The sequence below is a fragment of the Meleagris gallopavo genome, chromosome 1 (assembly GCF_905368555.1).
Source record: "Meleagris gallopavo chromosome 1, MGAL_WU_HG_1.1, whole genome shotgun sequence".
Taxonomy (NCBI): domain Eukaryota; kingdom Metazoa; phylum Chordata; class Aves; order Galliformes; family Phasianidae; genus Meleagris; species Meleagris gallopavo.
This window is the reverse complement of record NC_139404.1, coordinates 42,728,054-42,747,237: the sequence shown is the minus strand read 5'-3', so window position 1 is coordinate 42,747,237 and position 19,184 is coordinate 42,728,054. Positions and strand designations below refer to the sequence as shown.

Genomic DNA, 19,184 nt, shown 5'->3' with positions numbered 1-19,184 from the left:
TGGAGTTCCTATCCTGAGCATTGAGTACAGCATGATACTGAAGCAATCAAGGTATTTTTCTGAGTTTTTTTACTTTTGGATAATTCTGTGTCATCTCTTTTGAAGCACACATGGAGGTACCAGGCTCTCGCCATGCGCTAGACACCAAGTGGCTCATACTGCAACGTGGGTCTGGAAGGCACTTCTCTGATATGAATGTACAGGTTTTCTGGGACATTAATCTATGCCAATAATGGGTTGTGTACTATGGACCAGACTGACAACTCAAACACTATTCTGGGTTTTCTCAAGCTCTATCTTTATTATTATTATTATTATTATTATTTTAAATTTATTTTTATTTTATTTTGTCCATATCCAAACATTCTCCAAAAATCTCTATTTACCTTTTGCTGTTGCTGCCATGTCTTCTAAAGCCCTAGTGTTTTGGAAAACCAGTTCCTGGAGATGAATGTATCAGAACGACTCCCAATCTTGTTTATTGCTTTTATGCATGTAAGATAACAATTCATTGTTTCATTATCATAATCATTATCATGAGAAACTTAAACTACAGGCTTACATTCTGATTAAACTTACCTTTTGGGTGGAAAAAATGGTTGTAGACACATTTCTCCCAGCCATTTCCCTATGTAGATCCCTGTAGCATGACTTATTCCAGAACTATAAATTGCCATCTTTATTTGAATAATTAAGTGTGCTGTACTATTTTTAAGGTAAACAGTTACGTCTTTTTCTTCCTAGAAGTCTTTTAACAGGGTTACTGAGTTATTTTAGTTGCTGTATCGCAGCGCAGAAACACTGAACGAGAGTAGCTGGGATCAGAATGTATTTCCAAGGACATAGCTTTATGTAACCTGTTTACCCTGTAAGACTTGTAAAAATCAGAAATTCTGTACTCTCTGCCCCAAACAATTAATGAATATGTATGTTCACATTGGATCCAGGAACAGTATGTTTTTGTCAGAGTGCCCCCTCAGGGACTTTTGCACGCTTCGGATGCATAATACAATTGAAGCCGTTTCTTTGTGAGAAAATAGGTTAATAACTTGCCAAAAGGCAGATGTTAATTGGAAAAAGTGCAGACAAGTCCTTTTCTTTACAATGTATATGGGTTGTGTTTGTTATGACTTGCATCCAAGAACAGGTGCAGTTTCAATTGACTCAGCTAACAGGATGTGCTGAGTGCACTCCTCTCCAATTTTACTATAAATTTTAAATCCAGCAGAAAAATACAGTTTCCAAACTAGTCAGTGAGTGGTAAGCTGCATCTTGTACCTGTGTTACAAAACATATTTACAATGTATTATTGAATTTGGACTTAAGCATCTTAGCAACACAAAAATAATGCCCTCGTTTATTCATCAGTGCTGACGAATTTTACTGGTGGGGAATTTTACAAGACAAAATGTGTCTTCCCTTCCAAAGTGTTTATTTCCTAAGGGATAAAGCAGTTCTAGATGAGGTAGTGTGTCCAGCAGTGTGCACTTGTAGCCCAGCAGACCAACTATGTTCTGGGCTGCATTAAAAAAGGGGTGGCCAGCAAGGAGAGAGAGGTGATTGTCCCTCTTGTGAAGCCCCATCTGGAGTACTGCATCCAGGCCTGGGGCCCTAGTACAAGAAGGACGTGGAGCTCTTGGAGCAGGTCCACAGGAGGGCCACCAAGATGATCAGAGGGCTGGAGCACCTCTCCTATGAAGAAAGGCTGAGGGAACTGGGCTTGTTTAACTTGGGGAAGAGAAGGCTCCCGGGAGACCTCATTGTGGCCTTCCAATATTTGAGAGGAGCATATAAGCAGGAAGAGAAACAGCTGTTCAGGGGTGGATAGTGATAGGACAAGAGTGAATGGTTTTAAACTGAGACAGGGGAGATTTAGGTTAGAAACTAGGGGGCAGTTTTTATACAGAGGGTGGTGACACACTGGAACAAGTTGCCCGAGGAGGTTGTAAATGCCCCATTTATGGAGGCATTCAAGGCAACGTACATCAAGTGTTGTTGTCAATGACTTAAAGCAGAAAAAATATCCTTACTTTAATGTAATTAATGCATTTCCTGCCACAAAGTTACGCAGCAGATTGAGCTCTTTAACCTTCCCCCATCATTTTTCCTGTCTTAAAAAGCAAAAATGAATAAAACAAAAGAAAAGACACACGCACAAGAAAACAATACAAAAACATCTGGGTGTAGCAGGTCAGAAGAGCAACTGTTTCATATTTAATCATTCAGATCCACGGGTCTCTTGGGCTTGCTTGACTACTCATATGAGTCCACTGAAGCAAGGATTTTGGTTTGGAGCCATGTGCCCACCCAATCCTAGCTCATCCTTGAAAAGTCACTGACCTAACGCATGCTGGCTGTGAAAGCTATGGCTGCCCAGGAAGCACCTGACTCAGCTTCACCCTGGAGTACTCTGCAGCCTCAGAATCAAAGCCTTTGTCTATGGTGAAATAACATTGGCTCAGACCTGTGCTCCAAAGCCACCCGCATTAAGACTGTTCAGTTAGATTTCTAGTCAGTAAGGAAAGCTGCTGGTAAAAGGGAGTGTGCATGTTTTTAGAAAGTCTTGATCCTGGTCGATTTTCATACCAGGCCAAAATCTGCTAGGCATCTTTTGAGATGCTGACTTGATTGAGGCCTATGGTGTAGACTGGGCAGTAACACCTAGTCCAGGAATCCTAGAGAAGTGTCAGCATTAATGGTGATACTGGGTCTACCGGTGGTGGGGTCACACAATTTTCACATGCCCATAGCTGGGCATGGGCATCAGCAGACTTGATGCACTTGCAGAGACAGGAGTGTGCTGGGGAGAAAAGCAGAGGCTCTCAAGGCCATCTAAATATAGGATTCCGTGACTCAGAGAAGTGGTTGGACTTGTAAGTCCCTGTACTGCTTGAGCCCCTGCAGAGCAGGATAAAACAGAGGAGCCTAACTTCTCTTCAAAGCTGCTGAAGAGAAAGCAATTGCCAGAAGACACGAAGGAAAGACATCCATTAGGCTTCTTTTTCATCCTTTTGTGCTTTGTATTGCAACGAAACTGTACCTCTCTCAACTTTTTTTCCTCCTCCCAATCCCCGGAGGAAATCCCTGCTCCTTTTAGAGAAAGAAAACACTAGAGAGGAGAAAAAGTAGCAGGATCTCTCCGCGGCAGGATTTCACTTGAAGCTTTTTCTGGCTGCTGTGACGGCTTACGGTGCTTATTGCAGCATCGGTACTAATCATCAGCTCCGTCCTAAGATTAACCATCAGAAGCACAGTGTGTTGGCTGCTGCTTGTTGGGACTTCCTGAACAAGTGTCATAGGACAGAAGTCTGGGAAGCTCAAAGTGAAAAAATCCTGCCTGATTTATTTTAAGAAAGAACCAGGTGAGCCATGCACAAAGGGCCCTGCTGCTTCATGCTGCCTTCATGGTTCAAGTCTCTCAAAATGAAACATCTAAGATGCAATACACTTGGGTGGCAAAAAGGACACACTGCTCCTGGCAGCAATTCTTCCTCATGAGAGCACTTGTCTAACATTTTTTTAATCATTCTTTTTATAATTATTTTCACCCTATGATACATGTTGGATGCACAAAGCCCAGGACATATTGCTAAAATCTACAAAGAGCAACTTGAAAGGGAAAGAAGAGACAGTGTTGGTATCTGGCTGTCAGCAGATTCTGCACTGATTACTGTGTTAATTCTGGTGATTACAAATAAAATGACACTGTGCCTAAAATGTGATGCTGGTGCAAAAGCAGGTCTTAGTCTGTAAGACTTGAAAATTCCTGTACTTCACAAGACTAACTTAGCTTCTAAGAGAAATTTTTTAAGTGTAATAAATTAGATACCATTAACTTTTCAGTTTAGAAGTGAGTGTAATAGGGCAAAGCATAGTAGGTTATAATATTTAATTGTATACAACCATACTGAGTTTCAGGCTGCACCAGTGCCTCTGTACCACTTCACTGCTGTAACACGGCGAGCTTTTGTGCAGCTTCTGCAGTCTATTCAGTATTGACCCGACCTATAAATAGCCACATTATCGAGAGACTGCAGGAGCTTCATTAGAGAAGTTGTGGCAGCCTCTCAGTGCTTATCCCAAAGAGTTGAAGCAAGTGGGTGACACCAAGGCTGAAGCATTTGCCGTGTAGGCAAGCCAATGTCACTGCAGCCAATCCTCTCTGTCACAGAATGGTTTGGGTTGGAAAGGACCTTAGGGGTCATCTATTCTAACCCCAGTGCTATGGGTAGGGACATCTACAGATCAGGCTGCCCAGGGCCCAACCAACCTGAACCCATTCAACTTCCAGGGATGGGGCATCCTCAGCTTTTCTGGGCAGCCTGTTCGAATGTCTCACCGACCTTTGAGTAAAGAATTTCCTTCTAACATTTGACCTAAACCTCCCCTCTTGTAGTTTAAAACCACCCCCTTAGCTGTGACTCACCAAGCACACACCACGCTGGTTGCGGTGCCCATGGGTTTCCTCCCAGACGGCAGCGCGACACTCAGCAGCCTGTGGTCAGGCGGCCACAGCCAGCAGAGCCCGGATGCTGCCAGGGTGGGTGCTCAGGGCCGGGGCCGTGGGACATCCTGCAGGGCGCTGGACCGGCGGCACGGCCACAACCGGGGAATGACTCATCAGCCCAAAGTCACACGCAGGCAGCAGTGCTGTCCTGACTCAATAGGAAGTCTCTGGCTGAAATCAGTGAGACTTCTCACATGCTTGAAGTTACACGGTGAAAATGTCTCAATCTTGTACGTTATATTCACATAATGGAGGGAAAGAGAAAGAAAGGTTGGGAAGAAACCAATGGCTGATTTTTTTCTGAAGGTAGATGGGAAACAAATGTAGCCATGAAAACCTGACTTTCTGATTCATTTAAGGGTGTACTTCGCTATTTGTTGCACAGCTTTCTGAAATAGAGGCCCTGGAACTCAGGTAAATGAAGAGTGCACAGGACCCAGTGCTAGGTTTGCACACGCACCTTATCTGCAGCCTTCTGGATGCTCATTCTGAGGAGTTGATGAAACAAGAGAGGTCTACAGTGTCATTCAAAATTGTAAAAGAGGAAATATCACTCATTTTTTCTTCCCATCCCCCTTCCCCCCCCCCTTTTAGAAAGAAAAATGCTTTCAGCCACTCAGCTAATTCCAAGCTGTGTATATGTTGCCTACATTTCTCTCTCACTTCTCTAAATGATCAAGTTAATCATTTCAAAGGGAGAGTTATGCCCTTGTTGCATAACCTGAGTACTGGGGAGGGAATTGCCGTGTTTTTCTGTGTAATGGATTTGGGAGGAATGGGGAACAGTACAAAGCTAGCAATCTGCACTATTTGAAAAATGCTGTTTGGCGTGGAAGACATTATGGATGCAGTAAGATCTCCCTATTCTCACCCAGTGTCTCACAATTCCATTTATGTTTGTTTAACTTGTAGCATAACAAAGCTGAGCCTTCAGCCCTCACTGTGAAAACAAAACCAGACCGAAATGCCTGAGGTCAGATTTTTAAGATTTGTTCCACACAAAGAATCACTGACAAAAATATATATAATTTGGCTCATTAGCATTAGCCATCGCACACCCACTTTCATTTTATTTATTATTGGAGGAAGAGCAATGCCATAATAAACAGTGCTGGGAGATTTCCAACAGAACAGGTTTTTGTCAGAGGATGCTGATTTGTCGTAAGCAAAATATTTCGCAGAAGCACATCTGTTTGGGTCAGCTTCCGCTGCAGCCCAGGCAGGTTTCCATCACTGTCCTGCCTGACTTCCTGCCAGCCTGCCTGGCCGCACTCCAGGCTCCGCGGCTCCGGGACGGCTCGAGACTTAACCTGGGATTCTTTCTGGTTCCTTGTTTGTTTCGTTTTTTTTTCCTTCTCGTTTGAAATTAGAGGGAAAAGGTCTTGGAAGAAATATAAACCAGCCCTGCGTGCCTTTTTCCAATTGCTCAGAATTAGTTTTGTGTTGTTTTTAATAATGATGACATCACACAGCACATCTTGGTTTGTTATACGGGAGCACCAGAATAGTTTTCTTCCCTGATGGAGGTTAAACTGCCCCTGGAAGTGAAATAGTTTCCATGCCATGTTGAGCTTCATTTCTGAGCGTTTCCTGGAGAACTCTTGGTGCCAGTATAATCTCCTCCTTCCTATTTTCTAAAACACTTAATTGCATCACAGTCGCTCTGAAGCAGCAGTGCCTTTCGGCACTGCCTGCCTCACTTGCTTCTTCCAGCCTGGTCTCTGATACAGAGGCTGCATCTACCCCTCACATGGCTTCGGGACACTTGCAGCTGCTGGTCATCGTGGTGGACAACAGGTGGTTTCCTGGGACCTCGGGCACCAGATTTACTCTAGAAATCCACCTCAGTGGCCATCTGCTTGTGCATTAGCTCTGCTGATGCTTCCTGCTTTATGTGCCCCATTTTTATTGGAGACAGGGATACTTCCTTGCACTTCAGCCTGTCCCCCCTCGGTGGTTGTTTTGGGTTTTTCTTTGCACTGGGGTTATCCACAAGCAGAACCCTGTGCAAAAATGTGCCCAGGATCTTAGGCTTCATAGATGAAGCAAACTCTCTTCCACCCCTGAGCTCAGGTTACAGGCAGTCAGCTTTAGCTGCCCTTGTACTCCAGGCCCAACACTTCTTTCTATCAAACTCCTATAGTTTTGTTTTTTTTTCCTCTTTTTTTCCCTCCAGACCATAGGTTTTATCAGTGTCTGAGTACTTGGGTTAACTTGGCCTTGAAAAGCAGCTGACTAAGAAGAAGCATTCGGTCAAAATTGAGAAGATCTGGTGAGTTGAACTCTGGAGTTAATTTAGTTTTGGTGTTACCATGCTGGAGAAATCTGTCTGTAACCAGCATTTTAGAACTCATTAGTGTATCTCATTTTCCCAGATCTCTCAGATTTAATGATATTTTCTCAATCAGGAAACCCATTTACATTAGAAATTGGATTGTCCCAAAGGCTAGTGCAGCCACCAGTGTTAGCCTGTCAGAGGTGGTCAGGAGCTGTAGAAAGACTGAAAAAAGAAAGCCATGTGTCACAGTGCAGTTTTCAAGGTGATGTGAGCTCTGCCAGACCCCAAAACCTCCATGGAAAAGGCTCAAAGTGTTTGGGGTTTGAGTGGAAGAGGCAAAGCCAACAGATATTGAATGTGGCCAAAGATAGGGAGAAGACAAACGTGAACCCCATTCTGTTGTTGTACCACTTCTGATAATTAGGTTGAATAGTCTTCCCAATGCACCCACAGCCTCTGCCTCCTTCTGCACGAATGCTTTGCCCCTTCCCATTTTGTCTGTCCTGCTGTAGCCCATCGCCTCTTTGCTTATCTCTTCCTCTCTCTGTTTTCACATTCTCTTCTCTCCCATCCTTTTCCTTTAAAACAATATTTTGCAGCCACAATTAGTGCATTTGGCTGAAGCCTCATTGGGCATACCAGGAACTTTTCCAGATCGCTCACGGGTGGAGTTTCCCAAAAGCATCAGTTTGGTATTAGCGTTGTACAAACAATGGGCCTGTCAAACTGAGCAGCATAAGGCAACCTCAGAATGTGGTGCCTCCCTGCAGATCCCCACTTCCTCTGTGGATCACCTCACACAGCATAGGCACACAACAAGAAGTGACCAGGAAGGAGCGTAACCACAGCATGGGAGGGATGGATCTGGGTCTTGCTCCTTTTTATCTCTCAGTGTCCTCACACTGCTTGGTAGCTGCCCATTCAAGAGGCTGTGAAGAAGTCACAGCTGCTGACACAGTTCAAAATGCAGGCACAGTTTCAAAGTTGTGTGTAAATTACCCAGCTCATTTTTGCCAGCTGTCTTGGGATAATGAAGTGTATAATAATGACATTGAGAGCAGCCGCTGTGGGACAGAGTTTGCATCACTACATTGTCTGCAAGAGGATTTTAAGTAAATATTGCAGTTTATACAAGACTAGTGTGACTTGACATAGAGAATTAGCTCATTTGGGAGCCTTACTCCTGGTCAGGAAAACAGTAGGCAAGAACTCCTACAATAAACTTAAACCACAGACTAGGTGGTAGCCATTACTTCCTACATTTCTTTTTGTAAGAAGTGGTTCCCACAAATTTCTTGAACTTAAACTGCCTTAAGTTACTTTTCCATTCTTGGTGCACATTTCAGAATGAAATTTTCAGGAAATCTTTAGCTTTTTTCAGAGAATGACACCCTCTCTGGATCTTTCATCATCAAAAATAGAATGAAACACTGATGGGGTTGAACTGGTACAGAAGATGCTTATTCAGCTCACTGAAAGCCATAGGGGAGGATGGCCCAGGTCAGACAGAAAGCAGACACAGTGGGAGTGAGGACACAGTGGAGCAAGGACACAGAAGAGATCTGAGCACAGAAAAATGCATGAGGATGCTATGAGATACTGAGGAGTTAGAAGCAGGGTCAAGGAGATTTGTAGTGCTGGGAGAAGTCATGCTTGGGGGTAATGGAAGAACTGATCCTGGTCCATGACAGCCTATTTCTTACCACTTTGTAGTGTAACATCTTGCTTGACTTAACATCTGTCAAACAGCTGGTTTGGTGCTCACTCTGAGTACTCTCACTACTGTAATGTGAGTGAGGGTGGAGAATAACACCTTGCTACAGCTTTTGGGTGCTGCACCTGCTCAAGAGGCAAAGTCAACGTGGTGAACCTAAAAGCACAGAGAAAATGTATACAGTGAAAAGTATCTGGAACTGTACTCTAAAATAGTGTTACTAAGGCAGCTCTGGAGAATTGGATTTTATCTCCGCATCTGTATCATCAACCTGGCAGCTGTACTCTGTGTAGGAAGCAGTGGGATGGAGGTGTGAAAAGAATGGTAAGGAGGGGGATGTGAAACCCAAAACCTGGAGACTGTGAAGTTATAAGCAAGTGTTTTGGATCCTTGGTTGAGATCTCAGAGATGCTACAAAGGAGAAAAAAGCATTTGAACAAGAGTCAAATACTGAAAAGCAATGCTGTGATTATAGGTCCAGTCAATAGCTTTTATGTCAACAGAAGGATGAAGAGGAGTGGAAAGGACCTTTGGAGGAAAATAATTAGTTCGGCATTGGAAATGTGAAAAATAGAAATGTGAAAAGCTGCAGATGAGGCATAAGGGGACATTGCCTGCTGTCTTGCCTGAGATAAAGGTTCCACTCTCTATCTAACTGTGGTTTTATGAACCATAGACCATGTTTATCCGTTGCTCTTCCTATTCGATTTATAATGGTGAGTGCATCCTTTTGCATTTTTTTAAATCAATTTGATGCCTGCAAATTGATTTGCCATGCGAGCATCCTCTCCCGCTCTCAATGCGCTCAGGCTCTAATGAGCAACCCATGCTGCCTTCCACTCACACGCTCATGGCCCCGCTGGCTCCGAGGCATTTTCCAGTCTCCCAAGCATCCTGCAGCACTTTACTCTCGCCCCCTTCTTCCAACATCGATTGGCATCACCTCAGTTGCTGTACCTGCTGCTCTGGCCGGCTGCTCTAGCCTACTGAAGGCCACTGGTCCCACTAACCTGCAAGGTGCTTCCCTGGGTGCATTCCTCACACATGGCAAGCTCCAGGCCTAGCAAAGGCAGCGAGGTCATCATGGTGGCACTGGGGGTTTGAGGGCATTGCTTTCCTGCCAGGCCCAGCACTTTCACTTCAACTTGCATACAGTTTCCCAGTTTGTTCCTCCCAGAGTGTGAGGTGCAGTGCCTGGGGGCTCCCATTTCTGGCCTCCACCAGCCCACCTGGGATCCATCTTGTTGTTGGGAGCAGGACGTTCAGGTGGAAGCCTGAGAGAACATGAAGGAAACCCGCTCAGTGAACTGGAAACTCCCACACTGTGTTGTCAAACACGCTTGTTCACTGGTGTGTAAAAGGGAAGCTGAGGAGAAATGAATTTGAATGCCTTTTAGTTGGGATTATGGGCATATGGTGTGGTGCCATTTGTTTTCCTCTTCCTGCTCTGCAGCGGGGCTTTGAGACCTTCACACATTTGCCTTTATCTGTCATGTCAAAAGGGGAGACAGTGAGAGGCCTTTTTTCTGCCCTTCTGCGAGGCCGTGCTCACAGCCTCTCACTTCACTCTGCACTTTGCCAAAGGAGCAGTCCTGATTTTCAGAACAAGTGCAGCCAGATTGCAGAAGTGGATTAAGCAGCTCCAATTTATTTTTATTAAACTTCTCAGTGGCTCCTGACAGGACTTTTGCTATTTTCCAACAGCAGAAGGGGATGGATTTGAGGGGAGAGGGCAGACATGATGTCCACAGTGCCACATGCACACAATACACTGGCAGCTGGATGGTTAGGTTTTATTGTTACAACACTATATTTAGTGTTTTGTAGAAAGCTACTTAGGGAGCCACTTCCCCAGTTGTACAGCAGTTTGTTAGCTGTAAGATCCAGACATGAGCCTTTAATTATGCCTAGCATCTCCGCAAAAGCAATTTTGGTTCTCTTCCCTGCCTCATACAGGATCTTGGGATGCTCTGCAATTGAATGTGAACAAGCTATTGTTTAACACAGCTTTAAATCATCACAGAAATGTTCTGTAGCATCAACTGGGAACGCCTGCTCCCATCTGCCCTGCTCATTTCTCACAGTCCTGCTGAGAATGAGGGCCAATAATCACAGAAATTTTGTTTAAAGGTTAAGCACAGAGGAGTGTATCTTCATACGCCATGTGAGTTAATTGCAGGTGAAGATGTGGCTCAGAAGCACTTAAAGAGGAAAGTACAGATTGATATTGAGCATCTTTCCCAGCTCTCATAAGCATCTTTCCAGTCACTTTCCAAAGATGTATATTTATTTTTCAGAGGACTTGCAGGACCCTTAAAAGCTAATGTTCTCTTCAGAAAAAAATGTTTGGCACTGCTAAAGACAATGTGAATCTGCTGCTGCCTCTGACACAAACCCTCTGCGGCAGACTTTGAGCAGTCACGGCATCACAGCCTAACCCTTACACTAAGCCTGTAGTCTGAACAAAAGTCCAGTCATTCATTTTTCTTCTGAAAAAACATTACTGATGGCTTTAACATACAGAAAAGGTATAAACCATTGGCTAAATGTAATTAAGTACTTCCTATATTTGATGCTCCTTGTGTCCCAAGGTTTCTGTTTCAAATAACGATGAAAAAGTTGTATTACATTTACATCAAAGGAAAGTTGTGGAAGCAGAAACATGAATAACAAACACATGCATAATGTGATACTGAACAAAGAAACCTGTGCTGGAATAGGCTATGTAGGAACACATGTATGTCATTGTAGCATATTGCTAACACATGTAAGGATCATCTGGATATGCTCGGGAGCAGCTGAGAGCCTGGTTTGAAGGTAAATTTGAGAGAAACTACTTTGTTAGTACAGTGACAACAACTGCTCTTTACATCTTTATAGACTGCTTACCACAGCTGTTTATTATTGTGCTGTGCAGGTTTCCATATACAGTGGTGCTCCAAAGGGAGAAGGTAAAGTGTATGTAAAGAAGAGTAAATGTGAAGATTCACACACACACACAGAGAAAGGAGTTTGTACACATCTTTAAAGTGATTTTAAAGCAGTTCAGCAGCTTTTCTTCTTCAGGAATTTGTGATATTGCCAGCTTTTCAGTGAAGCATGGAACATGTCCAAGGAGCCACCGCTCTGCATGGGAGTGAGAATGCATTTGTCCAGTGTTACTGGAAGGCTCTGGCTTCAAGCTCTTAGTTCAGAGTGCTTCTGCAGGAGCACTGATAATGGTAATTCAGATCTTTTTTGGAAGCAATTTAAGGTTTTATACTTGCTACTCAGAAATAGGTATACCTGATGTTTTTTAGTAATGCTCATGTTTTGCTTTGGTTTTGCCAGGTATTTGGAATCCTGCACAGACACTGTCTATGACATTGAATGTATTACTGCTTTCCTGTGCTGCAGCTCTGGGCCCTGTCCCTCTCCCCTTTACATCACCCTATTGACTGCTGGTCTTCAGCACCAGATTTTCCAAATGCTCATCATCCATAATATTGCAGCAGATTTTCAGCAGTGGGAAGACACCAGCTGTGACATTTACAGCCAGGCCCAAATTCTCAAAAGAACTTGGGCATACTGCCCCAAATCTGATCCCAGCCAGGGATGTGCAGTGCTTTCCATCAGGAGTGAGAGCCCCGATACTGGGACCAAACCCCATTCTGCACAGAGGAACCTTGGCTCAGATGTGTGCTGTCAAGATGAAGGGGGAAGGAAGTGCCTTTCAGACATGGGGATCCTGCTTTGTGGTGTGTGCTGTGCCACAGGGCAGCAAAACTGAGAATGCAGCTGTTACAAAATGATAGTTACAAACAGGAAGAACCCATAAATACAAAACGCATTTTACATTAAGGAAGTCACATGGCTGGCCCACTGCATTTCGTGACTGATGCGAAATTAGCCACTCAAGTTTGGCACATTATACCTACACAAATTAAAGCAGGTCTTTAAACTGTGAGTCTCTAAATTACCTTTAGTAGATCTACAAAAAGTCTCCAAGAAAACAAGATTTATGTTCATTATTCTGGGATGTTACGTTTCCACCTATAATATCACTGAACAATGCTTAGAGGTACACAAATTCAAAACAAATTTTAGAAAAAACCCTGGAATAGAATTACAATCAGCATTAAAATGGGAGTTTTGAAGATCACAACCACTAAATTACTTTTAGAAATAGGTTTCTTGACCTTCTGCCACACTAAAAACGTAGCTGAAGGTAAAATCAAGCAGAGTGAAATCACCAAATGAGGGATTAATGTTATTCAAGGGTCAGCTGGCCCTTCTAATTGGCCCTCAAAAACTATCCTGTCTACTTTGAGAGCAATGAAGGCAGTTGTGCAATTTTTAGACTAACCTCAATATATGTTAAAAAGACAAACAAGAAAGCATCACACACAAAAAAGTCACCAAGCGAAAAACAAGCAAGGAAACCAAGACCCCACCAAGACTCTGGTGGTGAGTAAGGCCGCTGCCTAGGGTTCTCCCACAGCCTGTAGACAGACAAAGCTGCAGGAGATAACACATGGTGCAGGAAGGCATGGCAACACTCCTGGGCCTTGTCTTAAGGACAGTCTCTTGCTCTCCATTTGTGTTTTGGTGCGTTGCTAGTATGCTCAGGCTCCCACAGTCCTTCGCAGCAAGTAAACACAGACGTATCACGCCTGAACACTTTCACAATATCCCCCAAATACACAGACAGTGCCTGAAACCCTGCCCTGTCAAGGTCAGTGGGAACATTTGTCATTAACCTCGGTGCAGGCAGGATTTCCCTCCTGGACACACACCTCCTCCAGGATGTGTGTGCATGTGAGTGTATGTGTATATACAGAAGCTTTACAGTACAAAGCACTTAGAGAAAGGCATCTTCTCTCTTTAAATGTTTTTCTATGACTTGGTATTGCATTAAATCAGACCCTGACTATCAAAGCCACAGTTTCTTGTGACTTAATGGTGTTAAAGAGCCCTTCTTGCTGGGAGCTCTGCAATAACAATCAGGCGGGAGGAAGAGGAAGCGAGCTGCGTAGCACACTCTGTACCTTCCAGCCACCAGCTATTGTTAGAAGCACGTTGCTCCAGACAGAGTGGCAGCAAGGCACAGAGTGGGAAGCAGGTGTAACCTGCCAGGAACACCAGTCTAGCAAAAGCTGTTCTTTAATTCTGATGAGTACCCCTCCTTCTCATCTACATCATTTGAAAGAGATTTTGCATTCTTATTGATCAACCCTTGAAAGCTTAGATAATACCATTATAGCAATCCAAAAGTTCATTTTGTCATGTTAGTACTTTGGTCATTCATCTGCAAAGTCACTGATCTTTTTTTCTTCTGCTCTCTGTCATAGCATAGCATTTTAGATGCAACACTTAGATCCCAAGGAGCGTGTTTCCAGATGCTTAGCTATAGTCTGGATTATTTATGGAAGATAATAAAATCTCTTCTTGCACGCCCCGCCTATCCCATTCTTTTTATTGTATATTATTCAGAAAGAGAAAGCCTGACTAGTGGAGGCTGCCCAGGCTCCAGCAGGTCTAGTGGAACACTTCATTCAGAACAGGCATGTAGAGCTATGCCCAGCAAGGCTGGCTGGGTTTGGACTGCTGCTGGGTGACCCAAGCCAAGCCAAGCTCAGTAACCGCACCCCTAAATTCACCTGCAGTGCATTGCTGGAGAGCTAGTCTGCCCTTGGCAGGCCGCGATCTGCTCTCAGTCACCCACTGAGAGAGTTTAGAAATATCAATGTAGTGGGCTTACCCAGAGTATGTAAAGCCAGCCGCCTACAAATTTAACCCTTTTTTTCATTTAGCGTGGGAGTTACTGTTCTGCAGAGCAGTAGTAAATCCTGTTTAGTTCACCGTGCCTGTACTAACACCTTGGTTTTGGATACCTGCCTCTTTGCTGAGTGCTCGCACACTGCAGTACAACATAAATAAGCAAGTCCAGTTGAGCTGCCACATTGTAAACCACCCTTGCACCCTTGTTTCCTTCTACCCCTTATGCAGCAACTTCAGCTTCAGTCAGACTTTCCCAGGTTTTCCTCAGAAGCTGGCTCAAAACACTGCCAGTGTCCCCAGGTGTCCCCCCAGCAACTCTTTCACAGTTTTCTCGTCCTCTTCCACAGTTGTTCTTATGCCATCCATGGCTGATTCTGCCTTCTTCCTAGTAGTCTGACTGGAAGGATGCTAAAAAGCAACAAGAAATCAGAAATGGTCTTTACACCAGGGAAAACTCTCCAATTCAAATAGTCCCTTTGTGTTTGGGAAGAAAAATACATTTTATATCTCCTTACTACGATTCTCCAGTCATTTGCACTCCTGAGCTCTGTTGCAATTTTATACTTGCTGCTGATATGTATGATTTAGCCTGGAGCTGCAATGTATAGATTCAGACTATGGGAAAAAGGCTGCAGACTCTGTACTAGTAGTCCACTGAGCTTTATTTTACACAGTGGTGACACTGGACAGCAACAACTTAGGTGCCGTTTTGGACTGAACAAGATACATTTGACCCTTCTCTGTGGTGGAAACCCATCCATCTACATGCCCGAGCCCTATTATTGTTTCCTCACTTATCACTTCCCACTTATTACATCACTTTGTCTAGTTAACAGCAACTTGCCATTACAGAGCCAAGAAACTTAGAAAATGTTCTGATTTTCATACCAGGAAAGGCCATAAGTTGCATTTTGCATATCGAATGCCTCAGAAACTGGTATTGTGAAACTATAAGCACTCAAAATGCAAGTGCATACAATCCTATGCTAGCTGCTTGTTGTTTTTGCTTTTGGTGCATTGTTTTCGTAGTCTAATAAATCTTCTCACATTCTGCTTTGCATCTTTCCATCTGGCACTGCTGATGTCAGATTAAGGAATGAAGAAGGAAGAGGGCAAGAAGCTGCCCCCATTAGGAACTGGGCTGGCATACTCCAAGTCACAGTACATAAACTCCTTAATACAAAGTCCAATCTCCCCTCTAAAAAAAAAAAAAAAAAAAAAAAAAAAGCGCCTTTATAAGAGCAACAGACTTGTCTGCCTAATTCTTACAGAGGTGTAATGCTGCCAGCTGCTCTCACTGAGGCTGTTTCTCATCTTGGGGTCTGGGCTGTTGCTGTGTGAAGGGGTCAAACGGTGCCCTGGGGACAATGATTCCTGCAGCTCACTCCAGCCCAGCAGGACTAGTTGGCTGGGGGGAAGCACCATACAAATACGCTTGTGCTGTCACCAGAGATGGACAAGTCACGAAGAAGCTTCGCTGACTGGGATGTGAGTCTCTCCTGACAGTGAAAGTGCCTGCAAGAGCAGAGAAACCCAGGCTATCTACAGACGTCTGTTGATGCCTCAGCCCTACACCTTGACTGGCTCTTCTCCGAGCTCTACAGCACTAATGCTATCACAGTGTGTGTGTCTCCTCTGCAGCCAGCATGCTGGTAGGGTAATGCAACCATAACTAAACCTACTGTGAAAATCAGAGGCAGTTCCACCTGCGCTGTCTCTAATATTTCCATCACCATGAGTATCCAGCCTCCTGTAAAGGAAATCCATGTGTCATCTTGTAATGTTAGGAAAACAGATACTTAATGTAGTAACCCATATATTGACTGTTCTATTGTCATGTCTTGCTGCTCCAGAATGGCAGATCAGAGATGACACATATCACTGGAGAGATGTTAACCCTTTCCCTGTAGCTAACACCTTCACAGTATTTCTTTTTTTAATTCGATGCACTAGTGTGCTTTAATGTTGGATTTGCTGAAAACACTTTTTCGTGTTCTATTCCCAAATGTCAGTGATCAAGAGGGAGAAGCAAGACCAGTGATGATGGTCTCTGAGAGTCCTCGCCACGGAATATTTTAAGAATTTAGATGGTAGAACACCTTCCTCCAAAGCGTTGTTTGTAGAGATTAATGAAACCTGTATGCATTTTACAAATCTGAGTAGTAGAGGATCTCTTAAATTTAGAAGAACTTGACACTACTGTAGCTTGTCTAGATTGAAAAGTAAACTAATTTCAACATGTTAAAAATCCCACTAAATGGAAATTTCCAGTTCTAATCTGCTCTGAATATCACACAAATAACATTTCATATTTTTATGGCAGCAGATCAGAACAGCATCATTCCTTTCTTCCATATGGCAAAGATGATGCAAAATAATAGCTGGAGTGAGAAACAAAAAAAATCTGTGGCAATTTGAAATACAAAGAAGAGCTTCTTTGAAACAATCTCTTTGGAACATCATCTCTCCTAACTCAGAGCTCCTCAGCATGCGTTTGGCACAAGCTCTGCTATGGTTTGCTTCTGCACTACTGACAGCTAAAGATGCAGAATCCCAGATGCATTTTTTTCTCCACCAAAAGCAACTGGCGTAAAATCAAACTAGTCCTGTGCTGTCTGGCTTGAAGTCCCTCTACAGAACATGATAGCTATCCTACTAATATTCCAGTATTTTCCTTCAATTGAGTGACTGAGTGATTACTGAAAAAAGAACAAATTTTTTAAGACAAGGACTTTCCCTCCATGCCAGCACCAGGCTGGACCTCCCCATCTCCTTTGCAGGCCATAATGGATAACAGTATCTCCCTGAAGAGCTGGTAGCATTGCAAAGAGGCCATGCCTCTATTGCTCCAAACAAGGAACTTCTTACAGCAGAACAGCTGATATGAATGGCCTTTTTTGTCTGTGAAGAAAGTGTGTGTTTCCAGGCATGTGCAGGGCACAGAGATGGCAGCTGCTGAGGGAGCAGTGCTTGGCCAAGCTAGAGATCCCGCTAGGCAGAACCAAAATAGCACATGACTTCATCACTCATTATTAAAGAATAAGTTGTCCTGCTCTATGGGCATCAATTCTCCATGACTCCTTCACAAGAGTCTGGGGTGAATGAGTAATTGATGAGAGTTAAATGTCCACTAACACATACACAGAAAGGCTCATAGGGTCTACCATTCTAATAAAAAGTAACAAACAGAAGCTACTACCTTTTATTCTTTATAAAGTGATGGAGGAAAAAACAATGCAGAAATATAAGCAACTGCCCTGAACTTGCCATTTCTTTAAACATTAATGAAATGTTTTCTTCCATGCTAGATCTTCAGTGATGCTGTTTCTGTTCTGCTCCTTCGGCAATTTGTGAGATGAATTGGAGACCTGAGATATCTTGCCCAATTTGAATTCATTTCAGTGAAGAGTTTAAGCATCTCTTTCTTGCGGAGAAGAAATTATTTCTTTTCCCCTCCAGTGATCTATTTACATATCTTCTGCACTTGCTTTACCATCTTTTTAAAATCAAGTCATGACCACTTTGACATGTTTACTTAGAATTATATTTTTTTAGACCAATGCAGGTGAAATTATGTCTTTCTTTGTCCAAAGAAGACACAAACATCTTGTAAGAACAAAGTTCTCTGGATCCTTCTATAGGAATGTTCACATACACACTAGCAAAGAGGTTTTATGTTCTGTATGCATGGGTAGGTTGGAAGATATATATGCAAAACAAAGCATGCTCCTTTAGATACTAGTGTCACATGCTATTGATCATGCATGTGAGACTCTGCTAATTATGAAACCAATGGACAAAGCAGCTGACATTGCTATCCATCTTGAGCATAATAAAAATTCATTTAGTTTTAATTTCACTTCGTGGAAATTGGAAATTTCCCTGATCATTGTATTGACTCTATAATTATTATTGTTAAGTAGTACAGTGCTGAAGGGCGCTGCAGGCCGTGGAAAATGATCAATAATATGTTCTATGGGAAATCACATGATCAACCTTTACTGATACAACAGGAAAGAAGAAAATGCAAGTTTATTTTATACTGATGCAGTGACTATAGAAACCCATGCCCATGGGGTTACCTGAGAAAGCTTGAACCCAGCTCTCCCCTAAGCCAGGACAGGACAGGAGGTTCTCTGCAGGGCACTGAGCACCCAGGGTCTTGGCACAGCGTGACTATGAGTGGTCCCATGTGCAGAAGGCATTACTCCTAAAGGGGACAGAGCCTTGGGGCAGAGACATGCTGACATCTTCAGAAAGGGAAAGTACAGGCTGCTGTCTTTTCCTTGCTTACTTAGGGAAAATGGACTCTGATCTGGAGTACACTAAATGGAGATACCTGACCCACAAAACCACATCCCATCTTCCTCAGAGGCCACCAGCAGGCTGGGAGCTCTGGAGCAGCCAGCCATGGCTAAGGACAAGCAGCTCCTCCTCAGTCTTCAGGCAATACTCAGAAAAGGGTGGATGCTTATGTCTTTTCCATCATCTGAAGAGCTCATGCACATGAGCCTTCTTCCCCTCTTCCCCTCCCAGGAGCACCAGTGCCTCTCTGGGCACCACCTGGCACCAGTGGCAGCCAAGCACCAAAGGACACAGGGCCCCACAGGAGACAAAGATAGCACGTGACACGTATTGCCAGGAATTTAGGGCTACTCCTGAGGAAAGGGATCCAGAAGCTTCTCTGAAACTCACGCTGATTCCTGTGAGGCCATGGAAGTTGTCAGGAATGCAGCATTTCTTCAGGATCCTCCTTCAGGAGGAGCCACCTCAGGGCCAACTGTGGCCATGCAGCGGCAGGAAGCCACACCACTGGTCTGCCCTTCTGTGCCTGAGGGCTGGACCTCTTCCAGTCATGGGTTGTACAGCTGCTGTAGAAGCTGCTTCTGGCCACATGTTAGCATAGGCTGTGACAGGCTGTCATT

General features: G+C 43.8%; 2 long non-coding RNA genes across 2 annotated transcripts in view; both read right to left on the bottom strand.

The window, feature by feature from the left end:
• Positions 1-4,699, bottom strand: part of LOC146545265 (uncharacterized) — a 33,881-nt gene extending 29,182 nt beyond the window's left edge. Inside the window, exon 1 of the long non-coding RNA XR_014882999.1 lies at positions 4,427-4,699. This is a non-coding gene — a long non-coding RNA (uncharacterized LOC146545265). The remainder of the gene's footprint in view (positions 1-4,426) is intronic.
• Positions 4,700-5,532: 833 nt separating this feature from the next.
• Positions 5,533-19,184, bottom strand: part of LOC109366554 (uncharacterized) — a 50,169-nt gene continuing 36,517 nt past the window's right edge. Inside the window, exons 7-8 of the long non-coding RNA XR_014882982.1 lie at positions 9,510-9,773; positions 5,533-7,007 (exon numbers count right to left, since the gene is read on the bottom strand). This is a non-coding gene — a long non-coding RNA (uncharacterized LOC109366554). The remainder of the gene's footprint in view (positions 7,008-9,509; positions 9,774-19,184) is intronic.